This window comes from Ranitomeya variabilis, chromosome 4 (genome assembly GCF_051348905.1).
Source record: "Ranitomeya variabilis isolate aRanVar5 chromosome 4, aRanVar5.hap1, whole genome shotgun sequence".
NCBI classification, from domain to species: domain Eukaryota; kingdom Metazoa; phylum Chordata; class Amphibia; order Anura; family Dendrobatidae; genus Ranitomeya; species Ranitomeya variabilis.
The window spans coordinates 693,616,358-693,637,288 of record NC_135235.1 but is presented as its reverse complement, the minus strand read 5'-3'; the positions used below and the strand labels follow the sequence as shown (position 1 = coordinate 693,637,288).

The following is a 20,931-nucleotide window of genomic DNA, read 5'->3' as shown; positions in this document are numbered from 1 at the left end:
TACTAAGTAGTGAGCTGTTGGAGTCCTATCGTTGTACCTGCACCGATCTCCGTTCTTTCTTTCTTTTCTTTGTTTCTTTCTCTTTCCTCCTAAGGTATTTTGTTATTCTTGTTTGCTCTTTTATGTAAGGGTGACCTGCTTTGTCCCTTCTCATATTGTATACAAATTGATTGTGTGGTGTAGTGTAGTGGTGGACGGAAGATATATTTCTCCCAGCAGGATAAGTTTTGACCTGTTATTTTCCTAAGGTTGAGGACCTGCAGTTATGTCACGGTCATGTGATCAGCCCATGTGATGGATATCTCACCTGTGGGTGTGGCTATAGACTATGTAATGGAGTTTCTTTTATTTGGCACATGTTATTCTGGGGATGGAACTAGGCTGGAAGGAGCCTAAACTGTTTTCTCTCCCACACATGTCACAAAGGACGGTGACAGGACTGTTAGCAACCCTGGGAATGGCACCTGGTGGAACCTGCTGACCTGGCAGCCGCTTAGTTAAGCCCTTCCCGTGTAAGGGTGAGTCTGAGACCAGTGGTTCTCCAAGCTGGAGTATGTTTGTTTTTTCTCTTACTTTCTGTCACGGACTGTTTAAAGTGACAATAAACCACTGAAGTTTGGACTGAAGCCTGTGTGTTGCCTCATTACTGTGGCCCTACCATTGCTCACCTGAGCCAATCCCTACATTTGGTGCTCGAATGCGGGCATACGCAGTGAGGCCAGGCTATTTTTGCTTATTTTTACTCCAGCTTATGTCCTGGGTGAAAGTAGTGGCGCAGACCCAGTCGGGGAACTCTGCAGAAATGGAGGCCACAATAAAAGTGCTTGTGGATGCTATGCGACAACAGCAGCAGGCTACACAGCAGCAGCAGGAAACCAACCAGCTGTTGATTCAGCATATCACGGCGTCGCAGACAAGAGGAACTTCACGGGGAATCCATGATGTCCGGAAAGCGGTTCGTACAGCGATCCCCAAAATGGAGAAATCTGATGACGTCGAGACATACTTGGAGATGTTTGAGGGAGTAGCTGAGCGGGAGAGACTACCCCGGGACCAGTGGGCAGAAGTCATTGCTCCATTTCTGGCTCCAGGACCTTTGAAGGCCTATCAAGATCTATCCCCTGAGCAGAGGGAGGACTACGCAGTCGTCAAGGGTGAGATACTGGCACGTCTTGGGGTAAATGTGTTGGTCCGGGCCCAGCGGGTACATCAGTGGGAGTTTAACCCCTCCAAGCCAGCTCGCTCCCAATATTATGACCTGTTGCAATTATTTCAGAAGTGGTTGCAGCCTGAGGTTCTGTCTCCCGTGGCCATACTGGACCGCATAGTGACTGATATATTTTGGAGGGGTTTGCCCCGCTCCCTCCAATCATGGGTCGGGCAGGCGTCCCCTACTAATGCGCTCCAGATGATGGATCTGATAGAGCGATATGGGGCCACCAAAGAGCTCCAGGGAGGAACTCCCCGGAAGGTGTCCGGAAGGTTCCCTAAATCTCCACCCCTAGCTCAACAAGCAGAGCCCAGGAAGGCCACTCAAGACTTATCTGGAGGAGAAAGAGGCCCCATAGTCTGCTGGCGGTGCCAGGAGCCTGGCCATATGAGAGCTGATTGCCCCCACCTGACTGAGCCCATGGAGACAAACTTTGGGTATCGCCAATCCCATTATGCCGAACTGATTTGTGCTACAGGTATCCAGGAGGAATCCAATATGGGACATTTGTGTAAGGTGGATGTGGAAGGTACCCCAGCTGTGGCCCTACTTGACTCCGGGAGTCTCGTGACCCTAGTACGAGCCGGTCTGGTTCAGTCCAGCGAGTACACTGGTCGGAAAATTGGGGTGTTATGTATACATGGGGACTTAAAAGACTATCCTACAGCCAGTGGCGTAGGAAGGGGGGTGCGGGGGGGCGGGCCGCCCCGGGCGGCACAATGCGGGGGGGCAGCACAATGCGGGGGTGAGTCAGTGGAGTATCTAGGGGGGCGCAGTCGGGCCGCCTAAAGCGGCGGTCCGCAGTGTCTCCCCCGGCGGCTGCATTATGTCACCCCCCACACTGGGAGTCAGCTGTTCTCTGTGCCGACTGTCAAGCTGACAGCCGGCACAGAGAAGCTGCAGCGCGCCGGCTCCCAGGGATCAATTGTACTCATATCTGTGATGCGAGTACAATTGAAGCTCTGACTGCCGGGTCAGAGCGACGCCAGCAACGTGATCAGGTCATGTGATCACGCTGCTGACGTCACTCACCTGCGCGGCAGAGCAGGAGATGCAGATCGAGCAGGAGATGCAGATCGAGCAGGAGATGCAGATCGAGCAGGAGATGCAGATCGAGCAGGAGATGCAGATCGAGCAGGAGACACAGCGGTGGTAAGTGCTCCAGTGGAGCTGAAGACACCAAAGGTGCAGGGGGGGATTTACTGTGAGTGGGAATGGGGGGCATATATCGTGGGGGAGGATTTACTGTGAGTGGAGCTGAAGACACCCAAGGTACAGGTGGGGATTTACTGTGAGTGGGGATGGGAGAAAATATTGTGGGGGGGATTTAATGTGAGTGGGGATGGGGGGCATATATTGTGTGGGGGATTTAATGTGAGTGGGGATGGGGGGCATATATTGTGGGGGGATTTACTGTGAGTGGGGATGGGGGGGATATATTGTGGGGGGGATTTAATGTGAGTGGGGGGATTTAATGTGAGTGGGGATAGTGGGATATATTATTGGATTCGGGATATTTTATATGAGTGGAGATGGGGGGGATTTGTTGTGGGGGGAGATTTAATGTGAGTGGAGATGGGGTATTTATTGTGTGTGGGGGGAGATTTGTTGTGGGGGGAGATTTAATGTGAGTGGAGATGGGGTATTTATTGTGTGTGGGGGGAGATTTGTCATGGGTATGGGGGGATTTAATGTGTGGGGGAGATCTGAGGACACAAAATGAAGAGCAAAGGGGGAGATGGGGGGGCATATATGAGGAAACAGTATGGGGGATGGGTGCAGACAGCTTGGGGTCAAACGGGGGAATGTATGCGGACACAGTATGAGTAGCGATGTGAAAAACGTATGTGGACAGAGTACAGGGAGTGAGGGTGTTGGGATGGGGGACAGTGTAAGGGCACAGCCAGGAGGGGATAGTATACAAAGGAGGGGGAGTGTGATGAGAGAGTACAGTATAAATACTGGGCCCTATAGGGGGACACAGTGTGAGAGGTCAGTGTGAAGAAGGGTCCGGTATAGAAAGGGGAGGTCAGTGTGAAGAGCATGTACCATAAGACAGACAGTGTGGGGGTCATATTTTATGCAGACAATATAGTGAGGGGCAATTTTTTATTCAGGAGCATTATAATGACACTTCTATCTTTAAGGGCGTCATGTGGAGATTTTCTGCAAAAGAGCGGAGAAGATAGAAGTCTGCAGAGACGGCTGTGGATGAGAAAACTCATCATGGGGTCTGGACAAGATGAAGAAATGAAGGAGAACGACTCCAGAGACGACGTCCTCTATTAGGTACCTGGATGTAAATGTTATTTGTGATACTGACTAACTCTCGTTTTTATTTATGTTAGGAGCATTAAAGGGGATGTCCAGGTTTGTAATGAGTCTGCAGTCATTCTTTGTGACTGCAGACTTCTGACTTCTCACAGTGCGCCCTGCACACTGTCAGGATTCTCTGGTGCTGGCGATTTACATACATGCGGTCACATGCTGACTAGACATGTGTGGCCTCACTCTATGAAAATGAACTGAGCGAGGCCGGGCACTTCTAGTCAGAATGTGGTCAGAAGTATACAAATCGCATGCTTGTGCTGACATGACTGTCCACCGGCAAGGGAGAATCCTAAAAGTGTGCAGTGCATTAGTTGTGAGAATTCAGAAGCTGCGATGTCAGGATTCAGCTCTGCAGGTTCCAGTCGTCGACACATGGACACGTCACTCATATGCGATTTTCATACTCATGGTCCTGTAACAACGAGCTTCTCTTCTGCTTCTCTCAGTTTTTCACTGAACATTGGGAGCTTAAGGGAGAGGAGCTCGTCGGTACATGACTAAGTGTGAAAATCGCATACGTTCTGGGGGGGGGGGGGGGGGGGTGCGCCAAACTCGGGATCAGCCCCGGGCGGCAAAAGCTCTAGCTACGCCCCTGCCTACAGCCCTAGTGGTGATAAACACGCCAGCGGGGAGGCGGTGCCATGAGGTGGGGGCTGTGGGTAGCTTACATTATGAAGTGATACTGGGTAGAGATTTTCCTTTATTTTCTGTACTTTGGCCCACAGTTGTCTCACCCAGTGGGCAACTGCCGACACCGGTGACAACCAGGCTACATTCTCCAGAACTGGGGCATGAACCTGGTAGCCCAGAGGAAGGAGAGTTGGCGGTAGGGGTGACCTTCCCTTCCGTGGAGGAGGGGGAAAATTCTCCCATAGAAGTGTTGGCCGGGGATGTGGAAGACTTGCCGCCAGGACCTGAATTGGTAGACTTAAATGTATCGAGCGATAATTTTGGTACGGCGCAACTCCGAGACCCTACTTTGACTCGGGCCAGGGAAAATGTACTGTTTATTAACGGGGAACCCCAACAACCTGGGGAAGCTACCAAATTGCCACGCTTTGAGCTAAACCAAGACCTGTTGTATCGAGTTGAGAAAGTACGTGGCGAAATGGTAGAACAATTATTGGTACCTCAGGCCTATCGTAGGCTGGTAATGGACCTAGCGCATGCGCATGTACTTGGGGGGCATTTGGGCCAAAAGAAAACCCTAGACCGAATTTTGCAGCGGTTTTACTGGCTGGGGGTCCATGAAGAGGTTAAACGGTATTGTAATTCCTGTCCTGTGTGCCAGGTAACCAGTCCCCAGCCACACTTTTGGAGTCCTTTAGTGCCTTTACCTATTATAGAGGTGCCTTTCGAAAGAGTGGCAATGGATCTGGTCGGTCCTGTCAATAAGTCAGCAAGGGGGCACCAACACATCCTAGTAGTTCTAGATTATGCCACCCGCTATCCTGAGGCTGTTCCGCTGCGCCATACGTCAGCTAAGCTCATAGCAAAAGAACTCATGGGAATGTTTTCTAGGGTGGGTATTCCGCAAGAGATTTTAACAGACCAAGGAACCCCCTTTATGACAAAAATAATGAAAGAGCTCTGCCGCTTGTTAAATGTCAAACAGTTGCGCACCTCAGTTTATCACCCCCCAAACAGATGGGCTGGTAGAAAGATTCAACAAAACGCTAAAGAGCATGCTGAAAAAACCCGTTTCTAAAGATGGGAAGGATTGGGATATTTTACTTCCATATTTGTTGTTTGCAGTACGGGAGGTGCCACAGGCATCTACGGGGTTCTCGCCCTTTGAGTTGTTGTATGGCCGACATCCCCGGGGCTTACTTGATATAGCCAAGGAGGCTTGGGAGAACCAACCAACCCCCCACAAGAGTGTAATAGAGCATGTTGCAAAAATGCAGGAAAGGATGGAGACAGTCCTACCATTGGTACGGGAACATATGGAGGCAGCCCAACAGTCTCAGAGTCGGGTCTATAACCGGGAGGCTCGGGTAAGAACCTTTAGTCCTGGGGATCGCGTCTTGGTACTTGTGCCCACAGTGGATAGCAAATTTCTAGCAAGGTGGCAGGGGCCCTATGAGATTATAGAGAAGGTGGGACCGGTAGACTATAAGGTACACCAACCTGGCCGTAGGAAGCCAGAGCAGGTTTATCATGTTAACTTGCTTAAATTGTGGAAAGACAGAGACCATCTTTGGGGGGATAGTCTGCTGCCTGCATTTTCTGTAGAGAAGGCTCCATTACCTCTGAGTGAGTCAGAAGAAGCCTGGTCTGCAGTCAAAATACCAGATACGTTGTCACCTAAACAGGTTCAGGAGGTCCGGGAGTTTCTTAGCCGAAATACGGATGTTTTTTCTGAACTCCCTGGACGTACCTCCGTAATCCAACATGACATTGTTACAGAGCCACAGGCCAAAGTCCGACTAAAGCCATATCGGGTGCCTGAGGCTCGGCGACAAGGCATATCCCAGGAGGTGGAAAATATGTTAAAATTAGGGGTCATAGAAGAGTCGCAAAGTGACTGGGCCAGTCCAATAGTCCTAATACCTAAGCCTGAGGGGACCCTAAGATTCTGTAATGACTTCAGAAAACTTAATGAAGTTTCAAAATTTGATGCTTACCCCATGCCCCGGGTGGATGAATTGATAGAACGGTTTGGGCAGGCACGGTATTTTACAACTCTTGACCTTACAAAAGGGTATTGGCAGGTGCCCCTGACAAAGGCAGCTAAGGAAAAAACGGCCTTTGTAACGCCCGAAGGGCTGTTTCAGTATAAGGTGTTACCTTTTGGTTTGCATGGCGCGCCGGAGACGTTCCAACGGTTAATGGATATTGTCCTCCGCCCCCATCGCCGTTATGCCTCAGCCTATCTGGATGATATTGTTGTGTACAGTGCAGACTGGGAAAGTCACTTACCCAAGGTACAGGCGGTGATTGATTCACTCCGACAAGCAGGGCTAACAGACAATCCCAAGAAGTGTTCTATAGGGGTGGAGGAAGCTCGGTACTTGGGTTATGTCATTGGGAGAGGGGTCCTTAAGCCTCAAGTAAACAAAGTGGAGGCAATACAGAACTGGCCCCGTCCCCTCACAACAAAGCAGGTAAAAGCCTTTTTAGGCTTAGTGGGATATTACAGGCGATTTGTTCCCAACTTTGCAACATTGTCCGCGCCTCTAACAGACTGCTTAAAAGGGAGGAAGTCTGTGATGGTCCCATGGAATGATCAGTTAGAAGAGGCCTTTGTAAAGTTAAAATCAGTACTGTGTGGTACACCTGTTCTGATAACACCTGATTTCAAAAGAGAGTTCATTGTGCAAACCGATGCCTCTGAGGTAGGTCTTGGTGCCGTGTTGTCTCAAGAAATTAACGGAGAAGAGCATCCCGTTAGTTTTCTGAGCCGAAAGCTTACCCCAGCCGAAAGCAGGTACAGTATTGTGGAGAGAGAGTGCCTGGCCATTAAGTGGGCACTTGAGTCTCTTCGCTATTATTTGCTGGGGAGAAAGTTTCGCTTGGTGACAGATCATTCCCCTCTTACATGGATGAGTCAAGCTAAGGAGAGAAATGCACGAGTCACCAGATGGTTTCTGTCCCTGCAAAATTTTAAATTTTCAGTAGAACATCGGGCAGGCAGACTACAGGGGAATGCAGATGCCCTGTCCAGAGTTCACTGTATGTCATGTGTCCACCCCCATAGGGTTGAACAAAGGGGGGAGGTATGTGGTGTGGTAAAAGGTGTAGTGCTGGACGGAAGATATATTTCTCCCAGCAGGATAAGTTTTGGCCTGTTATTTTCCTAAGGTTGAGGACCTGCAGTGATGTCACGGTCATGTGATCAGCCCATGTGATGGATACCTCACCTGTGGGTGTGGCTATAGACTATGTAAATGGAGTTTCTTTTATTTGGCACATGTTATTCTGGGGATGGAACTAGGCTGGAAGGAGCCTAAACTGTTTTCTCTCCCACACATGTCACAAAGGACGGTGACATGACTGTTAGCAACCCTGGGAATGGCACCTGGCGGAACCTGCTGACCTGGCAGCCGCTTAGTTAAGCCCGTCTCGTGTAAGGGTGAGTCTGAGACCAGTGGTTCTCCAAGCTGGAGTATGTTTGTTTTTTCCTCTTACTTTCTGTCACGGACTGTTTAACCCCTTCCCGACCCATGACGCCACGTAGGCGTCATGAAAACCCGTGCCAATCTGACCCATGACGCCTATGTGGCGTCATGGAATGATCGCGTCCCTGCAGATCGGGTGAAAGGGTTAACTCCTATTTTACCCGATCTGCAGAGACAGGGGGAGTGGTACTTCAGCCCAGGGGGGGTGGCTTCACCCCCCCGTGGCTACGATCGCTCTGATTGGCTGTTGAAAGTGAAACTGCCAATCAGAGCGATTTGTAATATTTCACCTAAAAAACTGGTGAAATATTACAATCCAGCCATGGCCGATGCTGCAATATCATCGGCCATGGCTGGAAAACCTGAAGTGACCCCCCCCACCCCACCGATCGCCCCCCCCCAGTCCTCCGTTATGGGGTCCGGTCCCCTCCGTCCCGTGCTCCGCTCCCCTGTCCTCCTGCCCGCTCCCCCCCCTGCTCCTATGTCACCCCCCGGTGCTCCGACGCCCCCCCCCGTGCCCCGATCTCCCCCCCCCCCCTTATACTTACCGAGGCTCCCGGTGTCAGTCCGTCTCCTCGCTGGGCGCCGCCATCTTCCAAAACGGCGGGCGCATGCTCAGTGCGCCCGCCGAATCTGCCAGCCGGCAGATTCATTACAAAAACAATTTGATCGCTGTGGTAGGTTCTATCACAGCGATCAAAATAAAAAAAATAATAAATAACCCCCCCCTTTATCACCCCCATAGGTAGGGACAATAATAAAATAAAGAAAATTTTTTTTTTTCTTTTTCCACTAGGGTTAGGGTTAGAACTAGGGTTAGAACTAGGGGTAGGGTTAGGGTTACGGGTAGGGTTAGGGTTAGGGTTACAGGTAGGGTTAGGGGTAGGGTTAGGGTTATGGCATGTGCGGATTTGGCCGCGGATCCGCAGCGGATTGGCCGCTGCGAATTCGTAGCAGTTTTCCATCAGGTTTACAGTACCATGTACACCTATGGAAGACCAAATCCGCTGTGCACATGGTGCGGAAAATTCCGTGCAGAAACGCTGCGTTGTATTTTCCGCAGCGTTTTACACCTGTTACTCAATAGGAATCCGCAGGTGAAATCCGCACAAAAAAACACTGGAAATCTGCTGTAAATCCGCAGGTAAAACGCAGTGCCTTTTACCTGCAGATTTTTCAAAAATCGTGCGGAAAAATCTCACACGAATCCGCAACGTGGGCACATACCCTTAGGGTTAGGGTTGGAATTAGAGTTAGGGTTGGAATTAGGGCTGGGGTTGGAAATAGGGTTAAGATTAGGCTTGTGGTTAGGGTTACGGATAGGGTTAGGGGTGTGTTGGGGTTACAGTTGTGGTTAGGGTTGGGATTAGGGTTAGGGTTGGAATTAGGGTTACAGGTGTGTTGGGGTTAGGGTTGTGGTTAGGGGTGTGTTGGGGTCAGGGTTGGGATTAGGGTTATGGCTACAGTTGGGATTAGGATTAGGGGTGTGTTGGGGTTAGTGTTGAAGTTAGAATTGAGGGGTTTCCACTGTTTAGGCACATCAGGGGTCTCCAAACGCAACATGGTGCCACCATTGATTCCAGCCAATCTTGCATTCAAAAAGTCAAATGGTGCTCCCTCCCTTCCAAGCCCCGACGTGCGCCCAAACAGTGGTTTACCCCCATATTTGGGGTACCAGCGTACTCAGGACAAACTGGGCAACAACTGTTGGGGTCCAATTTCTCCTGTTACCCTTGCAAAAATAAAAAATTACTCGCTAAACATAATTTTTGAGGAAAGAACAATTATTTTTTATTTTCACGGCTCTGCGTTGTAAACCTCTGTGAAGCACTTGGGGGTTGAAAGTGCTCACCACACATCTACATAAGTTCCTTCGGGGGTCTAGTTTCCAAAATGGGGTCACTTGTGGGGTGTTTCTACTGTTTAGGCACATCAGGGGCTCTGCAAATGCAAAGTGACGCCCACAGACCATTCCATCAAAGTCTGCATTTCAAATATCACTACTTCCCTTCCGAGCCCTGACGTGCGCCCAAACAGTGGTTTACCCCCACATATGGGGTGTCACTGTACTCACAACAAACTGGGCAACAAACATTGGGGCCCAATTTCTCCTGTTACCCTTGTGAAAATAAAAAATTGCTTGCTAAAACATCTTTTTTGAGGAAAGAAAAATGATTTTTTATTTTCACGGCTCTGCGTTGTAAACTTCTGTGAAGCACTTGGGGGTTGAACGTGCTCATCACACATCTAGATTAGTTCCTTGGGAGGTCTAGTTTCCAAAATGGGGTCACTTATGGGGAAGCTCCAATGTTTAGGCACACAGGGGCTCTCCAAACGCGACATGGTGTCCGCTAATGATTGGAGATAATTTTCCATTCAAAAAGCCAAATGGCATGCCTTCCCTTCCGAGCCCTGCCGTGCGCCCAAACAGTGGTTTACCCCCACATATGGGGTATCATCGTACTCAGGACAAACTGGACAACAACATTTGGGGTCCAATTTCTCCTATTACCCTTGGGAAAATAAAAAATTATGGGCTAAAAATCATTTTTGAGGAAAGAAAAATTATTTTTTATTTTCACGGCTCTGCGTTATAAACTTCTGTGAAGCACCTGGGGGATATAAGTGCTCACTATGCATCTATATAAGTTCCTTGGGGGGTCTAGTTTCCAAAATGGGGTCACTTGTAGGGGAGCTCCAATGTTTAGGCACACAGGGGCTCTCCAAACGCGACATGGTGTCTGCTAGCGATGGAGATAATTTTTCATTCAAAAAGTCAAATGGCGCTCCTTCCCTTCCGAGCCTTACCATGTGCCCAAACAGTGGTTTACCCCCACATGTGAGGTATCGGTGTACTCAGGAGAAATTGTCCAACAAATTTTAGGATCCATTTTATCCTGTTGCCCATGTGAAAATGAAAAAATTGAGGCTAAAATAACTTTTTTGTGAAAAAAAAAAGTACTGTTTCATTTTTACGGATCAATTTGTGAAGCACCTGGGGGTTTAAAGTGCTCACTATGCTTCTAGATAAGTTCCTTGGGGGGTCTAGTTTCCAAAATGGGGTCACTTGTGGGGGAGCTCCAATGTTTAGGCACACGGGGGCTCTCCAAACGCGACATGGTGTCCGCTAAAGATTGGAGCCAATTTTTCATTGAAAAAGTCAAATGGCGCTCCTTCCCTTCCGAGCCCTGCCGTGCGCCCAAACAGTGGTTTACCCCCTCATATGAGGTATCAGCGTACTCAGGATAAATTGGACAACAATGTTCGTGGTCCAGTTTCTCCTCTTACCCTTGGGAAAATAAAAAAAATTTCGCTAAAAGATCATTTTTGTGACTAAAAAGTTAAATGTTCATTTTTTACTTCCATGTTGCTTCTGCTGCTGTGAAACACCCGAAGGGTTAATAAACTTCTTGAATGTGGTTTTGAGCACCTTGAGGGGTGCAGTTTTTAGAATGGTGTCACTTTTGGGTATTTTCAGCCATATAGAACCCTCAAACTGACTTCAAATGTGAGGTGGTCCCTAAAAAAAAAATGGTTTTGTAAATTTTGTTGTAAAAATGAGAAATCACTGGTCAAATTTTAACCCTTATAACTTCCTAGCAAAAAAAATTGTTTCCAAAATTGTGCTGATGTAAAGTAGACATGTGGGAAATGTTATTTATTAACTATTTTGTGTCACATAACTCTCTGGTTTAACAGAATAAAAATTCAAAATGTGAAAATTGCAAAATTTTCAAAATTTTTGCCAAATTTCCGTTTTTTTCACAAATAAACTCAGAAATTATCGACCTAAATTTACCACTAACATGAAGCCCAATATGTCACGAAAAAACAGTCTCAGAATCGCTAGGATCCGTTGAAGCGTTACTGAGTTATTACCTCATAAAGGGACACTGGTCAGAATTGCAAAAAACGGCAAGGTCATTAAGGCCAAAATAGGCTGGGTCATGAAGGGGTTAAAGTGACAATAAACCACTGAAGTTTGGACTGAAGCCTGTGTGTTGCCTCATTACTGCGGCCCTACCATTGCTCACCTGAGCCAATCCCTAAATGATGTATAAACTGCTGTGGTATCACCACAGAGGTAGTGGAGCTACTGATGGGGAGAGGGGAGTAAAATGTTGACATTATTATCAATTTATCAATGGTTACCGTTACAATGTTTGTATATTTCTCCTTCTTGTTGAATAAAAACATTTTGAACAATAAAAAAAGGACACAGACACGCACCACACATACCGCCATTACACACACACACACGCCACACACGCACTGACAACACATTTAACACACGCCACACTACTTTAGAAATACATCACAGTATTTAAAAAAAAAACATGCAAGCACACACACGCACAGGCACGCTGACACAACCACATCGGCACGCACACACACACAGGCACGCTCACATACACACATGCACGCACGCTCACACACACACACAAAAATGGCAGGACTCACACTGGCTGGCTGGCCTCTGGCTGGATGGCTTCAGGCTGGCCTCTGCCTGGATGCTGGCTGGCTTCTGGTTGGATGCTGGCTGTCCTCTGGTTGGTTGGCAGGAGTCTTGATAGTTGGCAGGCAGGAGTCTTGCTGGCACATTCAGGAATGAAGCCACAGGCCAGGTTTTTATACATTTGGGGCTGTCTGGCCAATTGGCTACTAAATACTGATTTGGAGCATGCTCAGTGTAAAAAACTGTACTCCAGCACTGGATTCCGTCATACGACGTGCCACGACGGATCCTGCATCCATAGGCTTCCATTCTAGCCAACGACGTATGCCGCAGGATGAGTCGTCGCACGTTTTTCCAACGCAGACAAAAACGTTTTATTGTACATTTTTTCAAGATGATGTATCAACAAATTCCGACGGATCCAGTGTACGATGGACGAAATGTGTGGCCATACGTCGCTAATACAAGTCTATGGGAAGAAACGCATCCTACGGGCAAATTTGCAGGATGCGTTTTTTTCACAAAATGAAGCATTATGACGGGGATTGAAAGACAGAAGTGTGAAAGAGGCCTAGGCATTTACTGCAAATTATTAGGAGATACAATTCATCTTTCCAGATGACATCCTTTGGTAGCAGGATTTATGCCGACTTTTAAAGTCCAGGGACAAATAAATCACAAAATAGGTTCAATGCTTCCTGTAGCAAATCAAGACCCAACATTTTTACAAATGTAGTGTTTGGGAGATGAACAGATACAAGCTGAGCGACGTTGTGAAGTTATACCTGAGACAAAAAGACATTGTTTTGAATTTGCTAAGATTTTTCCATCAACACAATCAGTTAGTAAACCTTTATCATACAGCCTTATAAAGAATGCCAAGTGTGGAATATCAGGGTGTAATAAGCGCAGACAAGACTCCGGTTGGTGGCACAAAAGGAGATTTACTTCCCCCAGTGTTAGTGAAGGAGCTATTGTAATGGTTGGACGGGACTTTCTAAGCCGAGATATAATTATTCAGTGACGGAGAGAACATGTTCAGCGTATTACAGAAACACATAGATCATATGATGCTCTGCAATATCCTATAATATTGTGGAATGGCCAAGATGGCGATCACTATAATCTAACAGACTGATCCCAACACTGCGAGGCCGACCAATAAACCAACCAATAAAATATCAGCTATGGACTTCTACACCTACCAAATAATGACAACAATGGAGGCAACTTTCTCATCAATGTATAGTAGATCTGTATGCCAAGGTGGAGAGCGAGCGTCTTCTGTACATACAGCTGAACCAACAAACACTTACAGGGAGGCCATGCCCAAAGCGTGGTCTGATGGAGGATGGTCCACACTGGGACCTGACATTGCAGGAGGCGTCCCTCACTCGCTTTCCACCGCATCTTCTAACCTGCTCCCTATAATAACTACAACCTGTGCACCTTCCAATCCCCGGGCTCTGTGGGACAAATACACAGAATATCCTAGAGGAGATATCCATAGAGAGCACAGGAGAGGTCATCCGGACTTAGCCATAAATGTCACTGCCGACAGATCCACCACAGTCCTCCTGACTCTAGAAGAAAGGAGCCAATGTGTCAGTAGTGACCCTCTAATAGCATCAGGTCACCGGCACCAGCTCCACCAGCCGTTGTGTTATGGGCAGAGATATTCTGGGAGAGAAAAGCCAGGATTTGGGGAAGATGAGGGGATTTGTCCCAGTAAATAAGCCTCTTCTGGTTGATGACCACAGATCGGGGGATTTGGCAATTATGGCTCAGATTCCAGGTGGGAATAGGAGACGGTTTTTCTTGATGCCCCAGGAGGTTCCGGTAAAACATTCTTATTAATTTGCTGCTCTCAGAAATTCCCTCCATCAATAACATTGCTCCGGCCGCTGCATCGTCTGGGGTTGTGGCCGCTCTCTTAGATGGAGGCGCACGGCTCAGTCAGCACTAGGATTACCCCTGAATCTAGCGCTCTTGGAATCTCCCGTCTGTAATATCACTAAGGTCTATGAAAGGTCTGGGGGGATCCAATCACGTAATGGGGGGAATTGTTCTACTTTTTGCAATGTTACCTGTTCTTAAAGGAGCAGCACCAGCAGAGGAGCTGAATACTTGTCACCACAGCAGAGTCCTGCATACACTGAGGCCCCTGATCATGTGACCCCTGACTCCTCCCCTCCTGTGACCTCATCACAGGTCCTGTGCGCACAGAAAAGCAATATATGTGGTGGCGGCTCTGCAGGTGAGGTAAGTGCTGGAGATTCTCCATTACTCCATTACTGAGGCACTTTTGAGGTCTCTGTGTGGTGTGAACAGTGATGTAACACAGAGGTGTAGCTAGGGTTTTGGTTCGGGGGGCGAAGCTTCTGAGTGGCCCCTAACCAGGTAACCATGATTACAACTCGATGACGCCCCCTAATAGTGGAGGAGAACCTCAGCAGATGACCGCGCTGTTACTGGAGATAATCTCTATATAACGACCAACATGGATATTACCGCCATATGGTCAGTGGTAGATACCAGCCCTACAGAACATGTAACAGATCACAGCACAGTTACAGATAATGACTTACCGCTGATGTTCTTTTTGATGGAATCGTTCATTTATCACGTCTTTTCCATCTGGCCCAGAGCGACATGACAACTTCTCCACCCAGGACTCGTCTGCAGAGAATACAACAAAGACACATTTCACTTCTCACATTCCAGCCCCATCACCATCTATTCCCAACCTGCACAAACTCCTCATCCTACTGATACCCCAATACTGAGCCGCTGCTGCCGTATGTGTCCCTATTACTGCCCCTGATACCCCAATACTGAGCCGCTGCTGCCGTATGTGTCCCTATTACTGCCCCTGATACCCCAATACTGAGCCTCTGCTGCCGTATGTGTCCCTATTACTGCACCTGATACCCCAATACTGAGCCGCTGCTGCCGTATGTGTCCCTATTACTGCACCTGATACCCCAATACTGAGCCTCTGCTGCTGTATGTGACCCTATTACTGCACCTGATACCCCAATACTGAGCCGCTGCTGCAGTATGTGTCCCTATTACTGCACCTGATACCCCAATACTGAGCTGCTGCTGCCGTATGTGTCCCTATTACTGCACCTGATACCCCAATACTGAGCCGCTGCTGCCGTATGTGACCCTATTACTGCCCCTGATATCCCAATACTGAGCCGCTGCTGCCGTATGTGTCCCTATTACTGCCCCTGATTCCCCAATACTGAGCCGCTGCTGCCGTATGTGTCCCTATTACTGCACCTGATACCCCAATACTGAGCCGCTGCTGCCGTATGTGTCCCTATTACTGACCCTGATACCCCAATACTGAGCCGCTGCTGCCGTATGTGTCCCTATTACTGCACCTGATACCCCAATACTGAGCCTCTGCTGCTGTATGTGACCCTATTACTGCACCTGATACCCCAATACTGAGCCGCTGCTGCAGTATGTGTCCCTATTACTGCACCTGATACCCCAATACTGAGCCGCTGCTGCCGTATGTGTCCCTATTACTGCACCTGATACCCCAATACTGAGCCGCTGCTGCCATATGTGACCCTATTACTGCCCCTGATACCCCAATACTGAGCCTCTGCTGCCGTATGTGTCCCTATTACTGCACCTGATACCCCAATACTGAGCCGCTGCTGCCGTATGTGTCCCTATTACTGCTCCTGATACCCCAATACTGAGCCGCTGCTGCCGTATGTGTCCCTATTACTGCACCTGATACCCCAATACTGAGCCGCTGCTGCCGTATGTGTCCCTATTACTGCACCTGCTGTGTGATTCTCTGTGCCCTCTAAATTGTAAAGCAACCCTCTATAATATAGTAATGCTGGGTGCAAGTGCACTAGAAAACAGTTCCCCTATAACAGTAAGTGCCCACTTTACATTTTAGAATGTCCCGAGTCTCCCCCCCTGTACAGCTCCCCTATACACAGTATGAAGCTCTTAAACACAGTCTAATGCCTCCTCACTGTATATATACTGACCCCTTAGTATTCCCCTGTTTGATAGCTCCAACACTGTAATCTCCACACTGTAGGATGGCCTCTAGATAGCCTCCATATAGTATAATTCACCAGACAATCCTCAATATAGTGTAATGCACTCCCCATAGGCAGACTATATAGTATAATGCACTCCCCATGGGCCTCCACATAGTATAGTGCACGCCCCATAGGCAGACTCTATAGTATAATGCAGCCCCCTATAGGCAGCCTCTATAGCATACTGCAGTCTTAATAAAATTCACCCCCTATGCAGACTCAATAGCATAATGCAGCCCCTAATATAATGCACCTCCATAGGTAGCCTCTATAGTATAATGCGACCCTTAAAGGGAACCTCCCATCTTCTTGTGATGCCGCTCTCTCGCTTGCTTTGTGTGGCTGACGCGTCTCTGCGTCATCCACACAGACTCCTTGACACCGTGAACAAGTGTCACGAAAAGTCAAAGATCCCTGGCACCTGTGCACTGCAGTACTTTGCTCTGCCCTCCACAGGGCAGAGAAGTACGCCTGCGCAGGAGCGTGATGCTGAAGAGACTGTGTGGACGACGCAATGATGCATCATCCACACGAAGCAAGCAGGAGGACGACGATCATAAGGTGGGAGAGGCGCTGGACAAAGAAGAGTGACACCCCTCTGACCAGACCGCCCCGTAGGTAAGTATAAGAAAAGTTATTTTTCTTCTCTTACAGGTTGGGTTGAGGGCAGATATACAGCATTATAGAATGCTTCATAAAGCTATAAATCCAATACTCACCTTTCTTCCTGGTTCCTCCACTGTTCTGAGTGCCCGCTCATCTCCAGACTCCAAGTAATGACGTCATCGTGACCCCTTGTCAGTGTCGGTGATGTCAGATGCTGAGAGGGGGATGATGGGAGAGGGAGTGTAACGCTCCTCCTCTCATCAATGCGGTCAGCTGTATCGGCATCTAGGCGATACAGCTGAACTTGCGATGACAGGAGGGGGGTCTACTGCTAGTACCGGGCCCCTCGCCTGCTCAAGGGCCTCGTAGGGACCCGGCGGCAGAGCTGGGAGATCGATTCTCCCTGCACTACTGCAGAATGTAACTATGGGCGCTCTGTGTATGCCGATACAGTTACAGTAGTGTAGCTCCGGGTGGACCCCTCAGATTGTGGGGCCCTGGGCGACACCCCTTCTGCACCCCGCCGGTAGCTACACTACTGCATAACCGCTGTGGACAGAATGCGGCTTCGTGGTTCCACATTATTTCCAGTCAGACACCTGCAGGATGAGAGGACAGAAGCCCAGAGAAGTTCTCCCACAATGCGATGATTCCTCTCCCGGCTCCAGCACAATAATGTAGACACTAGTGATGAGGGAGCCGCTCTCCACTGCTCGATCCGGCATCGGGAGCTCGGACAAGCTTGTTACTGGGGAATCGCAGGTGATGGAGCGCCGTGCTCGAGTTCCCAGCCAATAAACATGCGGGGATTGCCCGCCATACACGGTGATGCTGCAGCCATGTTGGCCCCTGGTATTACTGTGACTGTCCGGCCGCATCACGTTATCGGGTTTATAGAAGACCCAGTGACGCGATGCTCGGCACACCGTCCTCAGGGAGAGATGTTATAGGAGGGAGCGCTTAGATTATTGTCAGCCTCCTAAGGATTATAAAGTTGTATCCTTTAGTGTCTTTCATGTGGCGCTATAGGGTGTATTTATTAACCCCTTCACCCCGAAGCCTGTTTTCACCTTCCTGACCAGGACAATATATCACACAAAATAGTTAATAAATAACATTTCCCACATGTCTGCTTTACATCAGCACAATGTTGGAAACATAATTTATTTGTTAGGAAGTTATAAGGGTTAAAAGTTGTCCAGCTGTTTCTCATTTTTATAACAAATTTACAAAACTTTTTTTTAAAGGACAACATCACATTTGAAGTGACTTTGAGGGGCCTATCTGACAGAAAATACCCAAAAAGTGACACCACTGTAAAAACTGCACCCCTCAAGGTGCTCAAAACCACATTCAACAAGTTTATTAACCCTTTAGGTGCTTCACAGGAACCTAAGAAGTGTGGAAGGAAAAAATGAACATTTAACTTTTTAGCAACAAAAATGATATTTTAGCACCTTTTTTTTATTTTCACAAGGGTAACAGGAGAAAATGGACCACAAAAGTTGTTGTGCAATTTCTCCTGAGTACACTGATACCCCATATGTAGAGGAAAAGCCACTGTTTGGGCGCACTGCAGAGCTCGGAAGGGAAGGAGTGATGTTTTGGAATTCAGACTTTGATGGAATGGTCTGCAGGCGTCATGTCGTGCGTGAAGAGCCTCTGATGTGCCTAAACAGTGGCAATACTCCATAAGTGACCCCATTTTGGAAATTACACCCCTCCAGGAATTTTTTAATCTAGAGTCATAGTTTTATAGTATTGATTATAATGCTTTTAGTTTTATTAGTGTATGAATTTATATTGTGGTGTTATGTGTAAAATGTGTACATCTATATATATAACGCTGAGTGTATGTGTGTGTGTGTGTGTATCTCAATCCACGCCCACTCCACATAGCCACACTCACTCCACACGCAAAGACCCGCATAATAAATATCTATATACAATGCTGACATAGATTACCTAACAAGGTATTAAGTGACACATAGGTAGATAAAAGCATTTTGATCTTTATTGACACAATATTTTAAAAATACATAACATTAACCCTTTCCCGACCTTTGACGCAGCGTATGCGTCATGAAAACCAGTGCCAATCCGACCTGTGACGCAGCATATGCGTCATGGTCGGATCGGGTCCCTGCAGGCCGGGTGAAAGGGTTAACTTCAATTTCACCCGACATGCAGGAACAGGGGGAGTGGTACTACAGCCCAGGGGGGGTGGCTTCGCCCCCCCTTGGCTACGATCGCTCTGCTTGGCTGTTGAAAGTGAAACAGCCAATCAGAGCAATCTGTAATATTTCACTTATGAAAATTGGTGAAATATTACAATCCAGCCATGGCCGATGCTGCAATAGCATCGGCCATGGCTGATGCTGCAATAGCATCGGCCATGGCTGGAGACCCCGATCTGGCCCCACCACCGACTGACGGCTGCGATCTGCAGCTGCCGTCAGTGTTCCCTACCCCTCCGCCCTGTCCTAAGCGCCTTCCTCTCCCCTCCGACCCTCCCCCGTTCTTCCCTCTGCCCCCCCGCTGTCCGATCGCACCCCCCATACTTACCTAGTCCCGGTGTCCCTCCCGGTGTCCTCGGTCTTCTCGAATGGGCGCCGCCATCTTGGAAAATGGCGGGCGCATGCGCAGTGCGCCCGCCGAATCTGCCAGCCCGCAGATTCGTTCCCTGTACATTTTGATCGCTGTGATAAGTTCTATGACAGCGATCAAAATAAAAAAAATAGTAAATAAACCCCCCCTTTATCACCCCCATAGGTAGGGACAATAATAAAGTACAGAAAATATATTTATTTTTGTTATTCCATTAGGGTTAGGGGTAGGGTTTGGGGTAGGGTTACGGGTAGGGGTAGGGTTAGGGTTGCACTTAGGGCTAGGGTTGCACTTAGGGCTAGGGTTGCACTTAGGGTTAGGGTTGCACTTAGGGCTAGGGTTGCACTTAGGGCTAGGGTTGCACTTAGGGCTAGGGTTGCACTTAGGGCTAGAGTTGCACTTAGGGTTGCACTTAGGGCTAGGGTTTCACTTAGGGCTAGGGTTAGAATTAGTGTTAGGGTTAGAATTAGGGTTACAATTAGGGTTAGAATTAGGGCTAGGGTTGGAATTAGGGTTAGAATTAGGCTATGTGCACATGGTGTGGATTTGGCTGCGGATCCACAGCGGATTGGTCGCTGCGGATTCGTAGCAGTTTTCCACCACATTTACAGTACCACGTAAACCTATGGAAAACCAAATCTGCTGTGCCCATGGAGCGGAAAATACAGCGCGGAAACGCTGCGTTGTATTTTCCGCAGCACGTCAATTCTTTGTGCGGATTCCGCAGCGTTTTACACCTGCTCCATAATAGGAATCCGCAGGTGAATCCACACAAAAAACACTGGAAATCCGCTGTAAATCCGTAGGTAAAGCGCAGTGCGTTTTACCTGCAGATTTTTCAAAAACTGTGCCGAAAAATCCGCACACAAATCCGCAACGTGGGCACATAGCCTTAGGGTTAGGGTTGGAATTAGAGTTAGGGTTGGAATTAGGGTTAAGACTAGGGTTAGGGGTGTGTTGGGGTTAGGGTTGTGGTTAGGGTTGGGGTTAGGGGTGTGTTGGGGTTAGTGTTTGAGTTAGAATTGATGGGTTTCCACAGTTTAGGCACATCAGGGGGTCTCCAAAGGCGACATGGTGCCACCATTGATTCCAGCCAATCTTGCGTTGAAAAAGTCAAATGGTGCTCTCTCCCTTCCGAGCCCGGACGTGTGCCCAAACAGTGGTGTACCCCCACATATGGGGTACCAGTGTACTCAGGAGAAACTGGACAACAACTTTTGGGGTCCAATTTCTCCTGTAACTCTTGGGAAAATAAGAAATTGCGGGCTAAAAAATTATTTTTGAGGAAAGAAAAATGATTTTTTATTTTCACGGCTCTGCGTTATAAACTTCTGTGAAGCACTTAGGGGTTCAAAGTGCTCACCACACATCTAGATAAGTTCCTTTGGGGGTCTAGTTTCCAAAATGGGGTCACTTGTGGGGGGTTTCTACTGTTTAGGCACATCAGGGGCTCTGCAAACGCAACGTGACGCCCGCAGAGCATTCCATCAAAGTCTGCATTTCAAAACGTCACTACTT

General features: G+C 48.2%; 2 protein-coding genes and 1 long non-coding RNA gene across 3 annotated transcripts in view; 1 reads left to right on the top strand and 2 right to left on the bottom strand.

The window, feature by feature from the left end:
• The window catches only part of LOC143767720 (uncharacterized), a 29,291-nt gene extending 15,027 nt beyond the window's left edge, over positions 1-14,264 (bottom strand). The window contains exon 1 of the long non-coding RNA XR_013213754.1: positions 14,206-14,264. This is a non-coding gene — a long non-coding RNA (uncharacterized LOC143767720). The remainder of the gene's footprint in view (positions 1-14,205) is intronic.
• The window catches only part of LOC143767631 (uncharacterized), an 850,082-nt gene that overhangs the window by 573,471 nt on the left and 255,680 nt on the right, over positions 1-20,931 (bottom strand). The gene's annotated exons all lie outside the window — the stretch shown is intronic.
• Positions 14,275-20,931, top strand: part of LOC143767675 (uncharacterized) — a 33,909-nt gene continuing 27,252 nt past the window's right edge. The window contains exon 1 of the mRNA XM_077256150.1: positions 14,275-14,380. The gene's annotated coding sequence lies outside the window, so the exon portion shown is untranslated. The remainder of the gene's footprint in view (positions 14,381-20,931) is intronic.